Source organism: Panulirus ornatus, chromosome 62 (assembly GCF_036320965.1).
Source record: "Panulirus ornatus isolate Po-2019 chromosome 62, ASM3632096v1, whole genome shotgun sequence".
NCBI classification, from domain to species: domain Eukaryota; kingdom Metazoa; phylum Arthropoda; class Malacostraca; order Decapoda; family Palinuridae; genus Panulirus; species Panulirus ornatus.
Window position 1 is genome coordinate 6,178,258 of NC_092285.1, and position 22,015 is coordinate 6,200,272.

Sequence of the window (22,015 nt, forward strand, 5' to 3'; positions counted from 1 at the left end):
CTTCACTTCCTCCAGTTTTTCTCCATTCAAACTCACCTCCCAATTGACTTGACCCTCAACCCTACTGTACCTAATAACCTTGCTCTTATTCACATTTACTCTTAACTTTCTTCTTCCACACACTTTACCAAACTCAGTCACCAGCTTCTGCAGTTTCTCACATGAATCAGCCACCAGCGCATATACATATACAGACATATAAATATATACACATGTAGATAAGGAACAAAGTACATTATGATATATCCTGAGCAAAGAATATTGGGAGTTTGGAATATGATGAAAAGTTATACACAAAGCCTACAGTCAAAGGTACAGTATCAAAAGAGATATTCCCTAACTTGGATTGGGCAATGGCACATGATAAATCAATGAGCACATTTAAAATAGAAGTCGAAGAGCAAGGTATTAAGATGCTCGCTGTCCATAATGAAATGCATGGCATAAATGAAACCGGATATGGTATACATTTCAAATACAGGAACATAGTGTGGGATTCCATCTATAATGGGATATCTATTAGGTTATGAAGGAAGACAGTGACCGGACACTACTTAAATGACAGCTGAAATCTCCCTATTATTGTCTGCAGTATGGCTAAATCCAGATGTGGAGACTTTGGAAATGTAGCAGCATATGATGTGCAACAACATAACCTAAGAACTCCATAAGGATAGCGATGCTGCCACCATTGATAAAATTTAGGAATAGCCATACAAAAATGATAATTCTCTGTACAAAATTTGGACAGTAACTGTGGTGCACAATGAAGACCACTCGGCCTGGGACGTCGACTACAGAGGGCCAGCATGACTTACCACTGATTGTTTGTGTGCGAGAGGTCTTGCTGCAAGCCATCTGTTCCTTTGGTGAAGTGACACATTCCACCAATTCCCTACAAGAGAACAGTGCAAGCAATGCCATCTGCATCTCCTACTCTGATTCCATCACACCATTTTCCACTATGGGTACTATACTCTCCTCTCCTCCAACTTCCTCTTCCCCATCAGTTCTGGTCCGTTTCTGGGGTGACAAATCCTCGGCCTCACTAACAAACTCTTCCCCCATGTCCTGACCCCCCTCAGCCAATTCGGCCCCTTCATCCATTTCACTCTGCGTCCGTTTCCGGCCGTTGGTTAGCGGAATTGCTGCTGCTGTGTCTAACTCTGAGGATTCACAATTAGTCTGTGGTTCATCAATTGGAGCATCTCCATTTGGTTGGGGCAACATTGTCCTCTCTTCTGTCCGTTCTCCCTCATTATCTAATTCACTGCCTCCCTCTGTAACCACTGGGGCACTACCATCATCAGTTTGTTGTGTGTCTGGGGTCTGAGTGAGTGCTAATTGGGCATTCAGCTGAGCAATGCGCTCCTTAGCTTGTCTCAGCTGCTGCTGGAGGTAGTAAATGGTCCCCTGCATGCCTTCAGTATCTTCATCCATCTCCAGTAAGAATTCATCCAATTCTCAAATGTCATAAAACAGTATTACTCATTAACACTACAATTCCTTATGGTTATCAAAATGCACTAATACCTACTTTTACATAAAATTAAAATACATCCCCTTCACTCAAATATAAAAAACAAAATACAATATACTGAACCATTTCAGCTAACATAACTGTAAAATCTGGTTTGAGGAAAAAGCTTCGAATTACATTACACTAATATAAAACAACAAATGAAGTCATTAAGCTATTACAATAAATGATACAGTACAAACATGAAAAATTAACAGAAATTTCTACATTCTGACAGTTGCAGCTGCACAATGCTTTTGTATTATACTCAGAAGACTTTTGGCCCATGAAATGTCATGTCAAACTAAATCCAACAAGATATTTCCCATTCCTAAATAATTCAGTCATAAACCTGACAATAATAACTACTGTAAAAGTCTTGTAATTATTGTCAATAACCTCTATTCAAAAATTAAGTCTCATTCACTTCACAGTCTACATGCCAGCTGACCAAAAGGGACAAGGTTAATCGAGGCATGCACATACATCTTTCAGCTTTCCTTTGTCTAATTCTGGAAAATAATTTACGAGCCTTCCCAAACCTGAAAAGACACTTGCTTATCTGCATGGTATGAGAGTTGCATCTTTTTTTGTGTACTTGTTTGCAGTTTCCCATGTAAAAAAGGCTAGTGCCAGGAACAGAAAAGAAAGGCCGCATTTGCTCAAATCCAATCTCTAACTATCATGCTGTAATGCACCAAAACCACAGCTCCCAATCCACAAACAAGCCCAGCTGCTTCATATACCCTGGTTCAGTCCACTGACAGCATGTCAACCCCTATATACCACATTGTTCCAAATCACTCCATCCCATGCATGCATTTCATCCTCCTGCATGTTCAGGCCCAAATTACCCAGAATCTTTTTCAGTCCATCCTTCCATCTCAAATTTGGTCTCCCCCTTCTCTTTGTTCCTGCTACTTCTGACAGATATATCCTTTTTGTCTACCTCTGCTCACTCTTTCTGTCCAATCCATTTCAGCATGCCCTTTTTAGCTCTCTCAACCACAACACTTACACTTTTACAACACCTCTCTTTCATCCTTTTATTACTTACCCGATCAAACCACCTCACACCACATATCATTATCAAACTTTTCACTTTCAATACACTTACCCTTCCCTGCACATCTTCATCTATATCCAATGCTTTGCATCCATATGATGTTGGGACAACTATACCCTGAAATATATCCGTATTTGTCCTTCCAGATGATCTACATCTAGTTGTACCTACAGAAAAGAATTCCATTATATCATTTTGCCAGAGCTCATCTAATATGGGTCTTTCAAACAGCAAGTTAGACTGAGAAAAAAAGTTGGGGCCAACTCATCAAACAAATAAATAACAAAAAGGTAATGAAATAACTTTGATAACTCGTTCCAAGAATGACAATCACCAGTTAGAGGCATGAGGTTTTAGATATCATGAAAAAAGTCTTAGACTATAAATATACAGAAACACTGCCAATGTTCATCTAACCTGCAATGTGTTGTATTATCACCAGCTTTCATATTGAAGGCATTACAAGCTGTCTCAACTAAGCAAAATACAGAGCTTTCTGGCTTAAATGATGCAATCTTATAACTGAACTCTCTCCAACAGTCAGACTGCATCTTAAATCAAAAGTTAACCCTTGCTGCCGTCCTCTGTAAGACATGTAACCAGCAGGAAACTTTAAGTTGCAGATGACCTGGATTAGAAAAAATTTAAATTACAGATGACTTGGACTATCATTTTTATCACATATTTATATTCATTTTATTATACTTAGTCACTGTCTCCCACATTAGTGAGGTAGCACAAGGAAACAGAAGAAAGAACGGCCCAAACCACCCACATACACTTGTATATACATAAATGCCCACACACGCACATATACATACCTATACATTTCAATGTATACGTACATATACATACACAGACATATACATATATACACATGTACATATCCATACCTGTCGCTTTCATCCATTCCCGTTACCACTTTCGCCACACATGAAATGGCACCCCCCCTCACCCCCGTACGTGCGCGAGGTAGCGCTAGAAAAGACAACAAAGGCCACATTCATTCACACTCGCACCCACCTCACCCCCGTACATGCGCAAGGTAGCGCTAGGAAAAGACAACAAAGGCCACATTCATTCACACTCGGTCTCTAGCTGTCATGTATAATGCACCGAAACCACAGCTCCCTTTCCATATCCAGGCCCCACAAAACTTTCCATGGTTTACCCCAAACGCTTCACATGCCCTGGCTCAATCCATTGACAGCACGTCCACCCGGTATACCACATCGTTTCAATTCACTCTATTCCTTGCACACCCCCCACCCTCCTGTATGTTCAGGCCCCAATCACTCAAAATCTTTTTCACTCCATCCTTCCACATCCAATTTGGTCTCCCACTTCTCATTCCCTCCACCTCTGACACATATATCCTCTTTGTCAATCATTCCCCACTCATTCTCTCCATGTGACCAAACCATTTCAATACACTCTCTTCTGCTGTCTCGAACACACTCTTTTTGCTACCATACATCTCTCTTTCCCTTTCATTACTTACTCGATCAAACCACCTCACACCACATATTGTCTTCAAACATTTCATTTCCAATGCATCCAACCTCCTCTGCACAACCCTATCTATAGCCTGCACCTTGCAACCACATAACATTGTTGAAAACCACTATTCCTTCAAACATACCCATTTTTGCTCTCCGAGATAATGTTCTCGCCTTCCACACATTCTTCAACGCTCCCAGAACCTTCGCCCCCTCCCATACCCTGTGACTCACTTCCGCTTCCATGGTTCCATCCGCTGCTAAATCAACTCCCAGATATCTAAGACACTTCACTTCCTCCACTTTTTCTCCATTCAAACTTACCTCCCAATTAACTTGTCCCTCAACCCTACTATATCTAATAACCTTGCTCTTATTCGTATTTACTCTCAATTTTCTTCTTTCACACACTTTACCAAACACAGTCACCAACTTCTGCAGTTCCCTCAACCCTACTATACCTAATAACCTTGCTCTTATTCACATTTACTCTCAATTACACTTTACCAAACTCAGTCACCAACTTCTGCAGTTTCTCATCCGAATCAGCCACCAACGCTGTATCATCAGCGAACAACAACTGACTCACTTCCCAAGCCCTCTCATCCACAACAGACTATATACTTGCCCATTTCACTATAACTAATGCATTCACCTCCCTAACAACCCAATCCATAAACAAATTAAACAGCCATGAAGACATCACGCACCCCTGCTGCGAACCAACATTCACGGAGAACCAATCACTTTCCTCTCTTCCTACTCATATACATGCCTTATATCTTTGAAAGAAACTTTTCACTGCTTCTAGGAATCTACCTCCCACACCATATACTCTTAATACCTTCCATAAAGCATCTCTATCCACTCTAACATATGCCTTCTCCAGATCCATAAATGCTACATACAAATCTATTTGCTTTCCTAAGTATTTCTCACATACATTCTTCAAAGCAAACACCTGATCCACAAATCCTCTACCACTTTTAAGACCACACTGCTCTTCTTCCCCAATCTGATGCTCCGTACATGCCTTTACCCCTCTCAATCAATACCCTCACATATAATTTCCCAAAAATACTCAACAAACTTATACCTCTGTAATTTGAACACTCACCTTTATCCCCTTTGCCTTTATACAATGGCACTATGCATGCATTCTGCCAATCCTCAGGCACTTCACTATGAACCATACATACATTGAATATCCTTACCAACCAGTCACCCCCTTTTTTAATAAATTCCACTGCAACACCATCCAAACACACAAAGCTTTCACTACCTCTTCTCTGTTTAGCTTTCATTTTCCGCAAAGCTTTCACTACCTCTTCTCTGTTTACCAAACCATTCTCCCTGTCCCTCTCACTATGCACACTAACTCAACCAGAACACCCTATATCTGCCACTCTATCATCAAACACATTCAACAAACCTTCAAAATACTCACTCCATCTCCTGTATCATATACAGTATATCAACCTTTCCTATAGCACACAGGGGATGTATCCCTAAAAAATGGTGTACAAATCAGATTCATATAAATCAGGCCAATCACAACAGATATGAAATGGGCCATGCCCCGATCTCACTTGGCATGAAAGTATCAATGATTATGTAGTCGACTTTTCAGGATAACTTCTTCATGTTACAGATTTACGAAATATCATGGTATAAGTATAATAAACTGATGTTTTCTTAATTGGAAATAGTAATTTGAAGTTAAATATCAAATGCTTGTATGAAATGAAGGATTCTATGTTGAATATCTCCTTCAAGAACTAAGGTGCATCGTATATGCCAGTAAGTCGTGTGCCATAAAATACCATATAAAGGAAATCTCTGTATCAGGCAAATACAAGCATCCTATTCATGCGTAAGAAGAACGTTATATAACACAGAACATGGTTGCCATAACCTGGTCATAAGTCAAACTTACAGCCTATTCAAACCATGATAGAAAAATTATTAAGACCAAATACCAAATTGTGCACTGCCTCAAGCCAATCTTATTTTCTACAAATTGCTTTTATCTTCAGCCTAACCTTGGCCACTTACTTCAATTTGTAACTGTAGAGCATCTCCTGCTATGAGAGACACTTTCAACCTGTTCTAAATAGTGCTTCCTATCTATCAGCCTATTAGCAATTGAGATCATTGGCACTCAGGCACACAACCTTTACAGGGTATGATTTTGTAAAAATGGGGACCCTAAACAAAATTCTATGGTTTCCTGAGATGATTCAGTTGTTCAGACTCTCAAAACCTATCAATACAGATGGCTATAATACAGAGCTATTCAGTTCCTTAAGGAGTAGGGCCAGAGTATGAAACTCAAATTAATGGAAGGGCCATACATTTATTTTACCTCATTTTTTTTTTCTAAACCAAAAATTCATATATTATTAGCTTTTACATTTTCCACTAAGCACATAAATAAAAAGAAAAAAGAAAAACTTTCTGTTACATGTTTGAGAACTTGGGAACTTTAAGACACAAATTTGCACATTCAGTACACTGAATACTGAGTACATTCTAATCACATTGAACACAAGCCATATAAATAGCATTCAGTACAATGTCCTCCCCTAATGAGAAAAATTACTTTTTTGATTTAATAAGATCAGCAAAGTTAGGCTCACATGTAGTAGGAGCGATGCATAAATACTGATTGGTGAGGGAGGAATGACTTTGTTTTTATGGCATTCATGTGTAAGAAAGATGACTTATATGTAAATGTTGAGCCAATCACTGTCAACATAAACAGTGCTAGTCTCCTTGACTGTGGAAACTTCTTTGGGCTGATTTCCTCAGTTTAGAATCTTACACATCCTGCAGATTTCATGGAATGTTGCAGCTCATCTGATGACTGAATATCAGTAAGTTTAAGTTGAACTGCCACCTCATCCAGTACTGATATTTCCTTCTTTGCTTTCATTGCAAACTCCCCACCACCATCAACACAACAGAGATCTTAAACAAATCACATCACTTCAGCAGGGATTCTGAAGTCATCAAATCAAGTGGCGAAATTGGTTCTCACTGGATCTAGAAAACCTGTCATCACCTCAGTTATCAGAGCCTTTGAAGTGCTAAAAGTGTTGTGCAATGTAGGAAAGTGAAGTATATTGGTAGAGGTTAAGGAAAGTGAAGTATATTGGTAGAGGTTAAGTCTGTAGAAAAGAGACTCAGCCTTTTCTGAAATGCACAGAACTTTTGCCTCAAGTTCAAAGACAATCTTTTCCCTGCCATGAAGTCCAAGAATGAGCTCATTCAAATGATGAAATAAATCACTCGAAAAATGGGTCTCTAATAAAAAAAAATTTCATTCAGCATAACTGCTAGAAAGTTTTCAGCTTTCTTTTACTTATTCTTGCTGAGAAAGGTAACAATCTCCTCCTTCAGGTAACGAAATCTTTTCAGTGCATTTCCTTTACTAAACTAGAGGACCTCATTATGAGTAAGCAAGTCATTGTGCTCAGCTGACATGTCTGAAAATAACTTTTGAAACATATGGTGCTGCAGGTTGGAAGTAGAGCAAATGAAGTTGATAATGGACATAACAGATTCCAAGATGTTCATTAATCATCACTAAGTTTAGCACGCAAAACAATGTGGTAAATTAGGCAGTGTAGTGATCTCATCTGTGGTGCAACGGCAATCATATGAGTGGAAATGCCCTGTACCTTGCCTGTCATAGCAGGAGCACCATCAGTCAACAATATGTTGACTCGTCTCAGATCCACACCAATCTCCTCAAAAAATTAGGCAATCTTTTGGAAAATTATTTCACCTGTTGTGTGTCCCTCCAACAGAACTAATCCAAGCAAATCTTCCCGAAAGCACTACCATTACAGAAACCTTACATAGAGACATAGTTGTGACACATCACTGTTGTCAGTTGACTCATCAATAGCCACTGACATTACCTCAGCAGCTTTCAGTCTATCTAAAAGTCTCAAAAACATCTGTTGCAAGGACTTTGGTTCTTCTGATGGTTAATGTGTCAGATACTGGAAATATCTTGACGGATTCTGTCACACTGGTTCTGATTTTAGCATCTGTAACTATTTCCTAAATAGCTGCAAGCATGCACTCTTTCAGTCTCTGCATCAGTGAAGGGTCTCTTCTTCTTCATTAATATCCATGCAACCTGAAAAGATGCTAATGTTGCTTTCTCCGGGTAAGTGCATAACCAGGACATACTGGCCTTATTCTGCTCATAGTATAGAGTTAGGCTACAAATTTTCTCAGTGAGCATTGGAACCACTTGGAAAAGTGGCTTCAAAGGCATTACCTTGAATCCTCCTCATGTTATACTCCTTTGTCACAGAGATGCTCTCATTACAAAATAACCAGATTGGCTTTGCACCAGCAGGCACAAACAAGTACTTCTCTGTCCACACACTTATAAATTGCCTGTTTTCACAGTCAATTTTTCTCTTCTTTAGAGTACACAGTGACACTGTGGGGATCATTCATTTAGAAGCTAAAAACAGTTCACAGCCCTCACAAGGTAAGTTAAATATGAATAACTACAGCACTCACAAAGCAGAGTAGATATGAATAGCCTATTATGAAATTTTGAAAGAAATAGTATCCACTGTATATGTAATATTTTATTATTCAATAAGCAACAATAAGCAGTTAGTTCAAATCATAACTATACGTATTTCACATATCATTCACTCCAAGCATCATTGTGGATACCATCTACAATGGATAATAACCTAGCCTAGTCTAACTAATACAAGTGACGTCATACTTGTGATGCCAATGGGATCCTAACTGAGCCTAACACAATTTATTCACCACTTCACTCAGAACTATCTAAAAAGAGGATCCAGGTATTTGTTTACACTCCTCATTCTAATTATATACTGGTAACTAATAAAATAATTCAACACACTACTACTCTCCCAGCACTATTCCACTCAAGAATGTGATGTAAAATGGGAATGCTATACATCTATACATGAAGAAAATATATTGACTAACCTCCAAGCCACCAACTACCGACATTGACTAAACCCAGTCTGGCCTCTGCCCAAGTGATGAGCCATGAACGTGTGTGCCAGCAGAACTGGACACGTACAACTCATACAGGGCAGAGAGAATACCTCCCATGTATTCCCTCTGTGTCATAAAAGGCAACTAAAAGGGGATGGAACAGGGGGCTGGAAATCCTTCTCTCCCCTTTTTTAATTTTCCAAAAGCAGGGAGAGAGAAGGGGGCTAAGCAAGGATATTCCCCCAAAGTCTCACTCCTCTGTTCTTAATGCTACCTCTGATGCGGAAAATGGCGAATGTGTATGAAAAATGTGCACAGTGGTGTGGGGAACAGTACATTTCATTCAACTACTCACTACAATTGATCACATGTTTCATTCAGCTAATCAATACAGCTGTTAATGATAAAAATCTATTTATGTAAAATTTCGTATGTTCTTAAATAAATAAATTTCATAAATCTATCTTGATTCTTCTGAGTCAGTCAAATCCTTCATGAAAATTCCATCACTATAAGAGTAACGACTACCCCTAAAAGACTGTCACGCATATTTCTTCCCAAAGCAGCCACCCGACTTGTGAGGAAGACTGATCCATCCCTGTACAGAGTAGTTCAAACATTAGGGAAGGGAGATGTCTTCCACCTTTGTCAACCGTGATGACATAGTTTTTCATGGTTCTCCTGGTCCTTCAGTATCTTAATACAATCATTCCTCACTATCTTTAACCATTCAAATGTTTAATAGTTGTTGTACCTAGTGAATATCTACTGAAATCTCAGGGGATCTTCTGCCCCCACACACCAAGCTGAAACTAGGTTGTTGGAAAGATTTTGGCCCAATCTGGATTCAAACCAGCAACTTCTAGAAAGTACCTGATCCAACTGGTGTTATACCAGCCTTATGGCATTCCTATCTTCTCCACATCCCAATATAAAATTTTGCATGAATTTTCTGAAACCATATCTCTCTTTTTCTGACCTCTATCTTTTCTGTTAATTAGTTCCTGTTTCAACCTCCTCACTATACAATACTGTCTTGCTTGCCTGCATCTTTAAAAAAAAAAGAATAATAATTTCCTGTCTGTCTGGAAATGTGTTTTAATAGTAGTACAATCTAAAATCAGAAAAGTACAAATTAGCAAACAAATTCATTATAAATCAGTGATACTAACCTGACTGAGATTTTTTGAGTTCTTCACTATAATTACGCTGAGGAGCCAAATCACCTTCTAATTTTGCCAAACGACCTGAAGTTATCATTCAGCCAAGCTCCTCATTCTCTTTAATCAGCAGACGACATTTGGCCATCAACTGCTTTCCCGTGTTACTGGTGAGAAAGAAACAAATTATCAATCATACATCTGTTTTAGTATCTCTAGCCATTACTTACTTATACCTCCTACTCTCTATAAATTAAAAAAAGACATTTTACAAAAGGACTACCATTGTACTGAGAAGCAATCAACGTATTTCTGAAAAAGATTCTTCTTTGATTTCTTCTCAGTGTTAGTATCTTTAGCCACTGTATACAGAGGTTCTGTTTGTATACAATGAAAAAAGTATAAGCAATAAGGACATCTAAAACACAGAAAATAAAGTTAACAAAGCTGTACCCTTTGGGTAATACCTTTGTGCAAGAATGGTATATAACAACTAGTTACACATTCAACTTGCTAAACAGCTGGCAAGTTGTGAGAGTTTTAACTAATCAGAGGTTAACCCCAAGACTCTTTACAATAACAAGAATCTTTTAACTGTTTCTTCTTAACTATTTTTTTCTTGATAATTTTTCCCTATTTCCCCAATCACTCAAAACCATGTGTGTGAATGCAGCCTTCAACAATACCGTCAAGAACTAATAAAAAAATTCTGCAGGCTACATTTACAGAATACCTTGCAGAAGCTGTAACATGTTTCAAATATGAAAGACTGTTAAGGACCTTGCTGCCAGACTTAAACAACCTAAATACTGCATAAGGACAGGACTGGTTTCCAATGCCTTGTTTATAATAGATACAAAAAAAAAAATGTATTGATTGAACAAATGCAGCTTCTCTGGTCAAAAAAAATATCAGTGAATCTTCTCCTGTTAAGCATAAAAATACTTGCAACATGAATACTAAAGAGAGGGTACAGTGTGTATAAACTAAATCACTCTTACATGGGCAAAATTTGTATATACCTTTATTTGTCCTCTTCATGTAACAAAATATCATGACAAGCATGATTCCAAACCCTGATACCAAAAGCAACATGCATGTGACCAGAAATAGCACACTTTACACACTGAACTATGAATTCCAGCCTCAATCTTTTGCTCTCCCATGAAAATGTGATACATTCACATAAGAGGCTTAAGGCCTCTCATATCTTTTTCTTGTTAGCATCAAATACTTCATTCACACACATCAAATGGCATCCTAGCTACGTCTCTTCCTTGTATATCGACTTACTGTTATATCATTTTCTTTTATCTCTACTGATGGTGTGATTATTACATGAATGTGCACTCGGAAACTTATCATGTTTCATTTCCCCTTGGACTCATAAGAATATACTTGATCCACTCCCAGATGTCTAAAACACTTCGTTTCCTCCAATTGTTTCTCCATTCAAACTTACATCCCAATTCACTTGTCCCTCATTACTAAAGAACCAAATAATGTTGGGGTGAAGAGAGTGGTGAGAGTAAGTGAGCCTGGGAAGGAGACTTGTGTGAGGAAGTACCAGGAGAGACTGAGTGCAGAATGAATGCAGAATGGAAAAAGGTGAGAGCAAAGGATGTAAGGGGAGTGGGGGAGGAATAGGATGTATCTACAGAAGCAGTGATGGCCTGAGAAAAAGATGCTTGTGGCATGAGAAGCGTGGGAGGTGGGCAGATTAGAAAGGGTAGTGAGTGGTGGGATGAAGAAGTGAGATTACTGGTGAAAAAGAGAGAGGCATTTGGAGGAGTTTTGCAGGGAAATAGTGCAAATGACTGGGAGATGTATAAAAGAAAGAGGCAGGAGGTCAAGAGAAAGGTGCAAGAGGTGAAAAAGAGGGCAAATGAGAGTTGGGGTGAGTGATCATTAAATTTTAGGGAGAATAAAACATGTTTTGACGGAGGTAAATAAGTGCGTAAGACAAGAGAACAAATGGGAACATCGATGAAGGGGGCTAATGGGGAGGTGATAACAAGTAGTGGTGATGTGAGAAGGAGATGGAGTGAGTATTTTGAAGGTTTGTTGAATGTGTTATATGACAGAGTGGCAGATATAGGGTGTTTTGGTCGAGGTGGTGTGCAAAGTGAGAGGGTTAGGGAGAATTATTTGGTAAACAGAGAAGAGGTAGTAAAAGCTTTGCGGAAGATGAAAGCCGGCAAGGCAGCAGGTTTGGATGGTATTGCAGCGGAATTTATTAAAAAAGGGGGTGACTGTGTTGTTGACTGGCTGGTAAGGATATTCAATGTATGTATGACTCATGGTGAGGTGCCTGAGGATTGGCAGAATGCATGCATAGTGCCACTGTACAAAGGAAAAGGGGATAAGAGTGAGTGCTCAAATTACAAAGGTATAAGGTGGTTGAGTATTCCTGGGAAATTACATGGGAGGGTATTGATTGAGAGGGTGAAGGAATGTACAGAGCATCAGATTGGGGAAGAACAGTGTGGTTTCAGATGTGGTAGAGGATGGGTGGATCAGGAGTTTGCTTTGAAAAATGTATACGAGAAATACTTAGAAAAGCAAATGGATTTTAAGATAAGAGTTGATAGAGATGCTCTGTGGAAGGTATTAAGAATATATGGTGTAGGAGATAAGTTGCGAGAAGCAGTGAAAAGTTTTTATTAAAGATGTAAGGCATGTGTACAAGTAGGAAGAGAGGAAAGTGATTGGTTCTCAGTGAATGTAGGTTTGCAGCAGGGGTGCATGATGTCTCCATGGTTGTTTAATTTGTTTATGGATGGCGTTGTTAGGGAGGTGAATGCAAGAGTTTTGGAGAGAGGGGCAAGTATGTAGTCTGTTGTGGATGACAGAGCTTGGGAAGTGAGTCAGTCGTTGTTCGCGGATGATACAGTGCTGGTGGCTGATTCGGGTGATACACTGCAGCAGCTGGTTACTGAGTTTGGTAAAGAATGTGAAAGAAGGAAGCTAAGAGTAAATGTGAATAAGAATAAGGTTATTACGTGCAGTAGGGTTGAGGGACAAATCAATTGTGAGGTAAGTTTGAATGGAGAAAACTGGAGGATGTGAAGTGTTTTAGATATCTGGGAGTGGATTTGGCAGCAGATGGAACCATGGAAGTGGAAGTGAGTCACTGGGTGGGGGAGGGGGCAAAAGTTCTGCGAGCATTGAAAAATGTGTGGAAGGTGAAAATATCATCTCAGAAAGCAAAAATGGGTATGTTTGAAGAAATAATGGTTTGAATAATGTTATATGGTTGCGAGGCATGGCCTATAGATAGAGTTGTGCGGTGGAGGGTGGATGTGTTGGAAATGAGATGTTTTGAGGACAATATGTGGTGTGAGATAGTTTGATCGAGTAAGTAATGAAAGGGTAAGAGAGATGTGTGGTAATAAAAAGTGTGGTTGAGAGAGCAGAAGAGGGTGTTTTGAAGAGGTTTGGTCACATGGAGAGAATGAGTGAGGAAAGATTGACAAAGAGGATATATTTGTCAGAAGTGGAGGGAACAAGGAGAAGTGGGAGACCAAATTGGAGGTGGAAAGATGCAGTGAAAAAGTGATCAGGGCCTGAACATGCAGAAGGGTGAAAGGCGTACAAGGAATAGAGTGAATTGGAACAATGTGGTATACCAGGGTCATCATGCTGTCAATGGATTGAACTAGGGCGTGTGAAGCGTCTGGGGTAAACCATGGAAAGTTCTGTGGGGCCTCGATGTGGAAAGGGAGCTGTGGTTTCGGTGCATTATACATGACACATACATACTGAGTGTGAACGAATGTGGCCTTTGTTGTCTTTTCCTAGCACTACCTTGCACACGTGCGGGGGAGGGGGTTTTCATTTTATGTGTGGCAGGGTGGCCATGGGAATGAATAAGGGTAGACAGTATGAATTATGTACATGTGTATATATGTGTATGTCTGTGTGTGTGTATAGATGTATATACGTGTATGTGGGTGGGTTGGGCCATTCCTTCATCTGTTTCCTTGTGCTACCTCACTAACGCGGGAGACAGCAACAAAGTATAATAAATATATAAATATAAAATATATTCTAAGAGTCCACGGGGAAAATGAAACACGATTAGTTCCCAAGTGCACTTTCGTGTAATAATCACATCATCAGGGGAGACACAAGAGAGAAATATATCAGTCAGTTGATATACAACAAAGAGACATAGCTAGGGCGCCATTTGGTAAACACGCTATTGTCCAAGACAGACAATGAGCATATCATAAATTTATCATTCTACAAAATTTATCAACAATAAAGTTATCCAATTTGTACAGACCATCCCTAATATTAAGATTATAATCCTTTGTGTATTTAATAATAGAAGATTCAGTGATATTTCTTGTGGTAAACAGAGTTAGAGTTAATAACTGAGATGGCATTACTCCAGTCAATACAATGATCATAGTTTTTAACGTGATTAAACAAGGCATTTTATTCTTGTCCCATTCTTATACTATATCTATGTTGCTTAAGTCTAACAGAAAGATCCTTACCAGTCTGCCCTACATAAAACTTATCACAATTTCTACATGGCACTTAATAGATGCACCCAGGAGAATTTTCTGGTGAATTCTTGATTACGATATTGTTTATAGTATTGTTGTTGCTGAAGGCAACATTAACATTAAAGGATTTAAGCAACATGGGAAGTGAAGGAAAATTATTATTAAAAGGAGAACTAAAAGATTCTTGGTGTCAATTGGAGATTTGGGCTCAACTCTATAAAATGACTTCTTTGCTAACTTGAGGGATATATCAATGAAAGATCTTGGGTACTTTAACTTAGATCCAAGAGAATAGATCTTCTCAAACTTCTCATCAATATACTCTGGAACACAAATACGTAATGCCCTAAGGAACATAGATTGAAATGATACTTTAACTCTCTCATGTTAAGTAATAATGGATATATGAGCTTACATTGGTAGGTTTTCTGTATATGCTAACTTAAACTTGTTTCCTTGCCTATGGATCATGCAATCTAAAAATGGTAACATACCATTATTTTCATTTTCTACAGTAAATTTGATGGAAGGTACTAAATTGTTAAGTAATGGGAGAAATACTTGTAACTTTTCATTTGTTGGCCAAACACAAAGAAAAATCGCCTACATACCTAAACCAAATAGCATTAGAAGGTAAGATATCCTTTAGTAATTTTGACTGTATATTTCCCTTTTGCGTTCTCTCCGATGATGTGATTATAACACGAAAGTGCATCTAGGAACTTACCCTATTTCACTTTCACCGTGGACTCTTAGAATACTTGATCACGTGCAAAATTGTGATCCTTGCCAATAAATATAAATATAAATATATATATATATATATATATATATATATATATATATATATATATATATATATATATATGTTGTCTTTTCCTAGCACTACCTCATACACATGAGGGGGGAAGGGGATGTTATTCCATGTGTGGCGAGGTGGCGATGTGAATGAATAAAGGCAGACAGTGTGAACTGTGTGCATGTGTATATATGTATGTGTCTGTGGGTGTATATGTATGTGTACATTGAGATGTATGGGTATGTATATTTGCGTGTGTGGACGTGTATGTATATAAATGTGTATGGGGGTGGGTTGGGTAATTTCTTTCGTCTGTTTCCTTGCGCTACCTCGCAAACACGGGAGACAGCGACAAACCAAAATGAATAAAAAAAATAAATATATATCTATTTATATATATATATATATATATATATATATATATATATATACGATGGAGTGAAAAAGATTTTGTGTGATCGGGGCCTGAACATGCAGGAGGGTGAAAGGAGGGCAAGGAATAGAGTGAATTGGAGCGATGTGGTATACCGGGGTTGACGTGCTGTCAGTGGATTGAAGCAGGGTATGTGAAGCGTCTGGGGTAAACCATGGAAAGCTGTGTAGGTATGTATATTTGCGTGTGTGGACGTATGTATATACATGTGTATGGGGGGGGGTTGGGCCATTTCTTTCGTCTGTTTCCTTGCGCTACCTCGCAAACGCGGGAGACAGCGACAAAGTATATAAAAAAAAAAAAAAAAATATATATATATATATATATATATATATATATATATATATATATATATATATATATATATATATATATTATCCCTGGGGATAGGGGATTAAGAATACTTCCCACGTATTCCCTGCGTGTCGTAGAAGGCGACTAAAAGGGGAGGGAGCGGGGGGCTGGAAATCCTCCCCTCATTTTTTTTTTTTTTTTAATTTTCCAAAAGAAGGAACAGAGGGGGTCAGGTGAGGATATTCCTCTGTTCTTAACGCTACCTCGCTAATGCGGGAAATGGCGAATAGCTTAAAAGAAAAAAGAAATATATATATATATATATATATATATATATATATATATATATATATATATATATATATATATATATATATATATCTTTCTTTCTTTCGTACTATTCGCCATTTCCCGCATTAGCGAGGTAGCGCTATGAACAGAGGACTGGGCCTTAAGAGGGAATATCCTCACCTGGCCCCCTTCTCTGTTCCTTCTTTTGGAAAATTAAAAAAAAAAAAAGAGAGGGGAGGATTTCCAGCCACCCGCTCCCTCCCCTTTTAGTCGCCTTCTACGACACGCAGGGAATACGTGGGAAGTATTCTTTCTCCCCTATCCCCAGGGATATATATATATATATATATATATATATATATATATATATATATATATATATATATATATATATAGGCAAGTATGAAGTCTGTTGGGGATAAGAGAGCTTTCCATGGTTTACCCTAGACGCTTCACATGCCCTGATTCAATCCACTGACAGCACGTCAACCCCGGTATACCACATCGATCCAATTCACTCTATTCCTTGCCCTCCTTTCACCCTCCTGCATGTTCAGGCCCCGATCACACAAAATCTTTTTCACTCCATCTTTCCACCTCCAATTTGGTCTCCCACTTCTCCTCGTTCCCTCCACCTCCAACACATATATCCTCTTGGTCAATCTTTCCTCACTCATTCTCTCCATGTGCCCAAACCATTTCAAAACACCCTCTTCTGCTCTCTCAACCACACTCTTTGTATTTCCACACATCTCTCTTACCCTTAAGTTACTTACTCGATCAAACCACCTCACACCACACATTGTCCTCAAACATCTCATTTCCAGCACATCCATCCTCCTGCGCACAACTCTATCCATAGCCCACGCCTCGCAACCATACAACATTGTTGGAACCACTATTCCTTCAAACATACCCATTTTTGCTTTCCGAGATAATGTTCTCGACTTCCACACATTCTTCAAGGCTCCCAGGATTTTCGCCCCCTCCCCCACCCTATGATCCACTTCCGCTTCCATGGTTCCATCCGCTGCCAGATCCACTCCCAGATATCTAAAACACTTTACTTCCTCCAGTTTTTCTCCATTCGAACTTACCTCCCAAATGACTTGACCCTCAACCCTACTGTACCTAATTACCTTGCTCTTATTCACATTTACTCTTAACTTTCTTCTTTCACACACTTTACCAAACTCAGTCACCAGCTTCTGCAGTTTCTCACATGAATCAGCCACCAGCGCTGTATCATCAGCGAACAACAACTGACTCACTTCCCAAGCTCTCTCATCCCCAACAGACTTAATACTTGCCCCTCTTTCCAAAACTCTTGCATTCACCTCCCTAACAACCCCATCCATAAACAAATTAAACAACCATGGAGACATCACACACCCCTGCCGCAAACCTACATTCACTGAGAACCAATCACTTTCCTCTCTTTCTACACATACACATGCCTTACATCCTCGATAAAAACTTTTCACTCCTAACAACTTGCCTCCCACACCATATAATCTTAATACCTTCCACAGAGCATCTCTATCAACTCTATCATATGCCTTCTCCAGATCCATAAATGCTACATACAAATCCATTTGCTTTTCTAAGTATTTCTCACATACATTCTTCAAAGCAAACACCTGATCCACACATCCTCTACCACTTCTGAAACCACACTGCTCTTCCCCAATCTAATGCTCTGTACATGCCTTCACCCTCTCAATCAATACCCTCCCATATAATTTACCAGGAATACTCAACAAACTTATACCTCTGTAATTTGAGCACTCACTCTTATCCCCTTTTCCTTTGTACAATGGCACTGTGCACGCATTCTGCCAATCCTCAGGCACCTCACCATGAGTCATACATACATTAAATAACCTTACCAACCAGTCAACAATACAGTCACCCCCTTTTTTAATAAATTCCACTGCAATACCATCCAAACCTGCTGCCTTGCCGGCTTTCATCTTCCGCAAAGCTTTTACTACCTCTTCTCTGTTAACCAAATCATTTTCCCTAACCCTCTCACTTTGCACACCACCTCGACCAAAACACCCTATATCTGCCACTCTATCATCAAACACATTCAACAAACCTTCAAAATACTCACTCCATCTCCTTCTCACATCACCACTACTTGTTATCACCTCCCCATTTGCGCCCTTCACTGAAGTTCCCATTTGCTCCCTTGTCTTACGCACTTTATTTACCTCCTTCCAGAACATCTTTTTATTCTCCCTAAAATTTAATGATACTCTCTCACCCCAACTCTCATTTGCCCTCTTTTTCACCTCTTGCACCTTTCTCTTGACCTCCTGTCTCTTTCTTTTATACATCTCCCACTCAATTGCATTTTTTCCCTGCAAAAATCGTCCAAATGCCTCTCTCTTCTCTTTCACTAATAATCTTACTTCTTCATCCCACATCTCACTACCCTTTCTAATCAACCCACCTCCCACTCTTCTCATGCCACAAGCATCTTTTGCACAATCCATCACTGATTCCCTAAACACATCCCATTCCTCCCCCACTCCCCTTACTTCCATTGTTCTCACCTTTTTCCATTCTGTACTCAGTCTCTCCTGGTACTTCCTCACACAAGTCTCCTTCCCAAGCTCACTTACTCTCACCACCCTCTTCACCCCAACATTCACTCTTCTTTTCTGAAAACCCATACAAATCTTCACCTTAGCCTCCACAAGATAATGATCAGGCATCCCTCCAGTTGCACCTCTCAGCACATTAACATCCAATAGTCTCTCTTTCGTGTGCCTGTCAATTAACACGTAATCCAATAACGCTCTCTGGCCATCTCTCCTACTTACATATGTATACTTATGTATATCTCGCTTTTTAAACCAGGTATTCCCAATCACCAGTCCTTTTTCAGCACATAAATCTACAAGCTCTTCACCATTTCCATTTACAACACGGAACACCCCATGTATACCAATTATTCCCTCAACTACCACATTACTCACCTTTGCATTCAAATCACCCATCACTATAACCCGGTCTCGTGCATCAAAACCACTAACACATTCATTCAGCTGCTCCCAAAACACTTGCCTCTCATGATCTTTCTTCTCATGCCTAGGCACATATGCACCAATAATCACCCATCTCTCTCATCAACTTTCAGTTTTACCCATATTAATCGAGAATTTACTTTCTTACATTCTATCACATACTCCCACAACTCCTGTTTCAGGAGTACTGCTACTCCTTCCCTTGCTCTTGTCCTCTCACTAACCCCTGACTTTACTCCCAAGACATTCCCAAACCACTCTTCCCCTTTACCCTTGAGCTTTTTTTTTTTTTTTTTTCCAAAAGAAGGAACAGAGAAGGGGGCCAGGTGAGGATATTCCCTCTAAGGCCCCGTCCTCTGTTCTTAACGCTACCTTGCTAATGCAGGAAATGGTGAATAGTATGAAAAAAAAAAAAAAAATATATATATATATTTTCTTTTCTTTCAAACTATTCGCCATTTCCCGCATTAGCGAGGTAGCGTTAAGAACAGAGGACTGGGCCTTTGAGGGAATACCCTCACCTGGCCCAATTCTCTGTTCCTTCTTTTGGAAAATTAAAAAAAACCCGAGAGGGGAGGATTTCCAGGCCCCCGCTCCCTCCCCTTTTAGTCGCCTTCTACGACACGCAGGGAATACGTGGGAAGTATTCTTAATCCCCTATCCCCAGGGATAATATATATATATATATATATATATATATATATATATATATATATATATATATATATATATATATCTTTATTTATCATTATTAAGCACTGTCTCCCACATTAGCAAAGTAGAGCAGGGAAACAGACAAGGAATGGTCCAACCCACCCACATACACATATATATATACAAAACACCCACACCCGCATAAATACATACATATACATGTAGCTTTCTTCTTTCACACACTTTACCAAACCCAGTCACCAACTTACGCAGTTTTTTAACCCAAATCAGCCACCAGCGCTGTATCATCAGCGAACAACAACTGACTCACTTCCCAAGCCCTCTCATCCACAACAGACTGCATACTTGCCCCTCTATCTAAAACTCTTGCATTCACGTCCCTAAACATCCCATCCATAAACAAATTAAACAACCACGGAGATATCACGCACCTCTGCTGCAAACATTCACTGGGAACCAATCAGTTTCCTCTCTTCCTACTCGTACACATGCCTTACATCCTTGGTAAAAATTTTTCACTGCTTCTAGCAACTTGCCTCCCACACCATATACTCTTAATACCTTCCACAAAGCATCTCTATCAACTCTATCATATGCCTTCTCCAGATTCATCAATGCGACATACAAATCCATATGTCTTTCTAAGTATTTCTCACATACATTCTTCAAAGCAAACATCTGATCGACACATACTCTACCACTTCTGAAACCACACTGCTCTTGCCCAATCTGATGCTCTGTGCATGCTTTCACCCTCTCAATCAATACCCTCCCATAAAATTTCCCAGGAACACTAAACACTGTAATTTGAAGATTCACCTTTATCCCATCCGCCTATGTACAATGGCACTATGCATGCATTCTGCCAATCCTCAGGCACTTCATCATGAACCATACATACAATGAATATCCTCACCAATCAGTCAACAAGACAGTCACCCCCTTTTTAAATAAATTCCACTGCAATACCATCCAAACCCGCTGCCTTGCCAGCTTTCATCTTCCACAAAGCTTTCACTACCTCTTCCCTGATACCAAACCATTCTCCCTGACCTTCTCTTTGCACACCACCCAGAATAAAACACCCTATATCTTCCACTCTATCATCTAACACATTCTGCAAACCTTCAAAATACTCACTCCATCTCCTTCTCACTTCACCACTACTTGTTTTTACCTCCCCATTTGCCCCCTTCACCGGTGTTCCCATTTGTTCTCTTGTCTTATGCACTTTATTTACCTCCTTCCAAAACATCTTTTCATTCTCCCTAAACTCTAATGATACTCTCTCATCCCAACTCCCATTTGCCTTCTTTTTCACCTCTTGCAACTTTATCTTGACCTCCTGCCACTTTTTTATATATCTCCCAATCATTTTTGCACTATTTCCCTGCAAAAATCATCCAAATACCTCTCTCTTCTCTTTCACTAACAACCTTACTTCTTTATCCCACCACTCGATACCCTTTCTAATCTGCCCACCTTCCACCTTTCTCATGCCATGGGTATCTTTTGCACAAGCCATCACTGCTTCCCTGAATACATCCAATTCCTCCTCCACTCCCCTTACATCATTTGCTCTCACCTTTTGCCATTCTGCACTCAATCTCTCCTGGTACTTCCTCACACAAGTCTCATTTCCAAGCTCACTTACTTTCACCACTCTATTCACCCCAACATTCTCTTCTTTTCTGAAAACCTCTTCAAATCTTCACCTTCA

At 39.4% G+C, this 22,015-nt stretch overlaps 1 pseudogene; it reads right to left on the reverse strand.

Annotated features, from left to right (window-relative positions):
* Positions 1-579: 579 nt before the first annotated feature.
* The window catches only part of LOC139745773 (uncharacterized), a 370,344-nt pseudogene continuing 348,908 nt past the window's right edge, over positions 580-22,015 (reverse strand).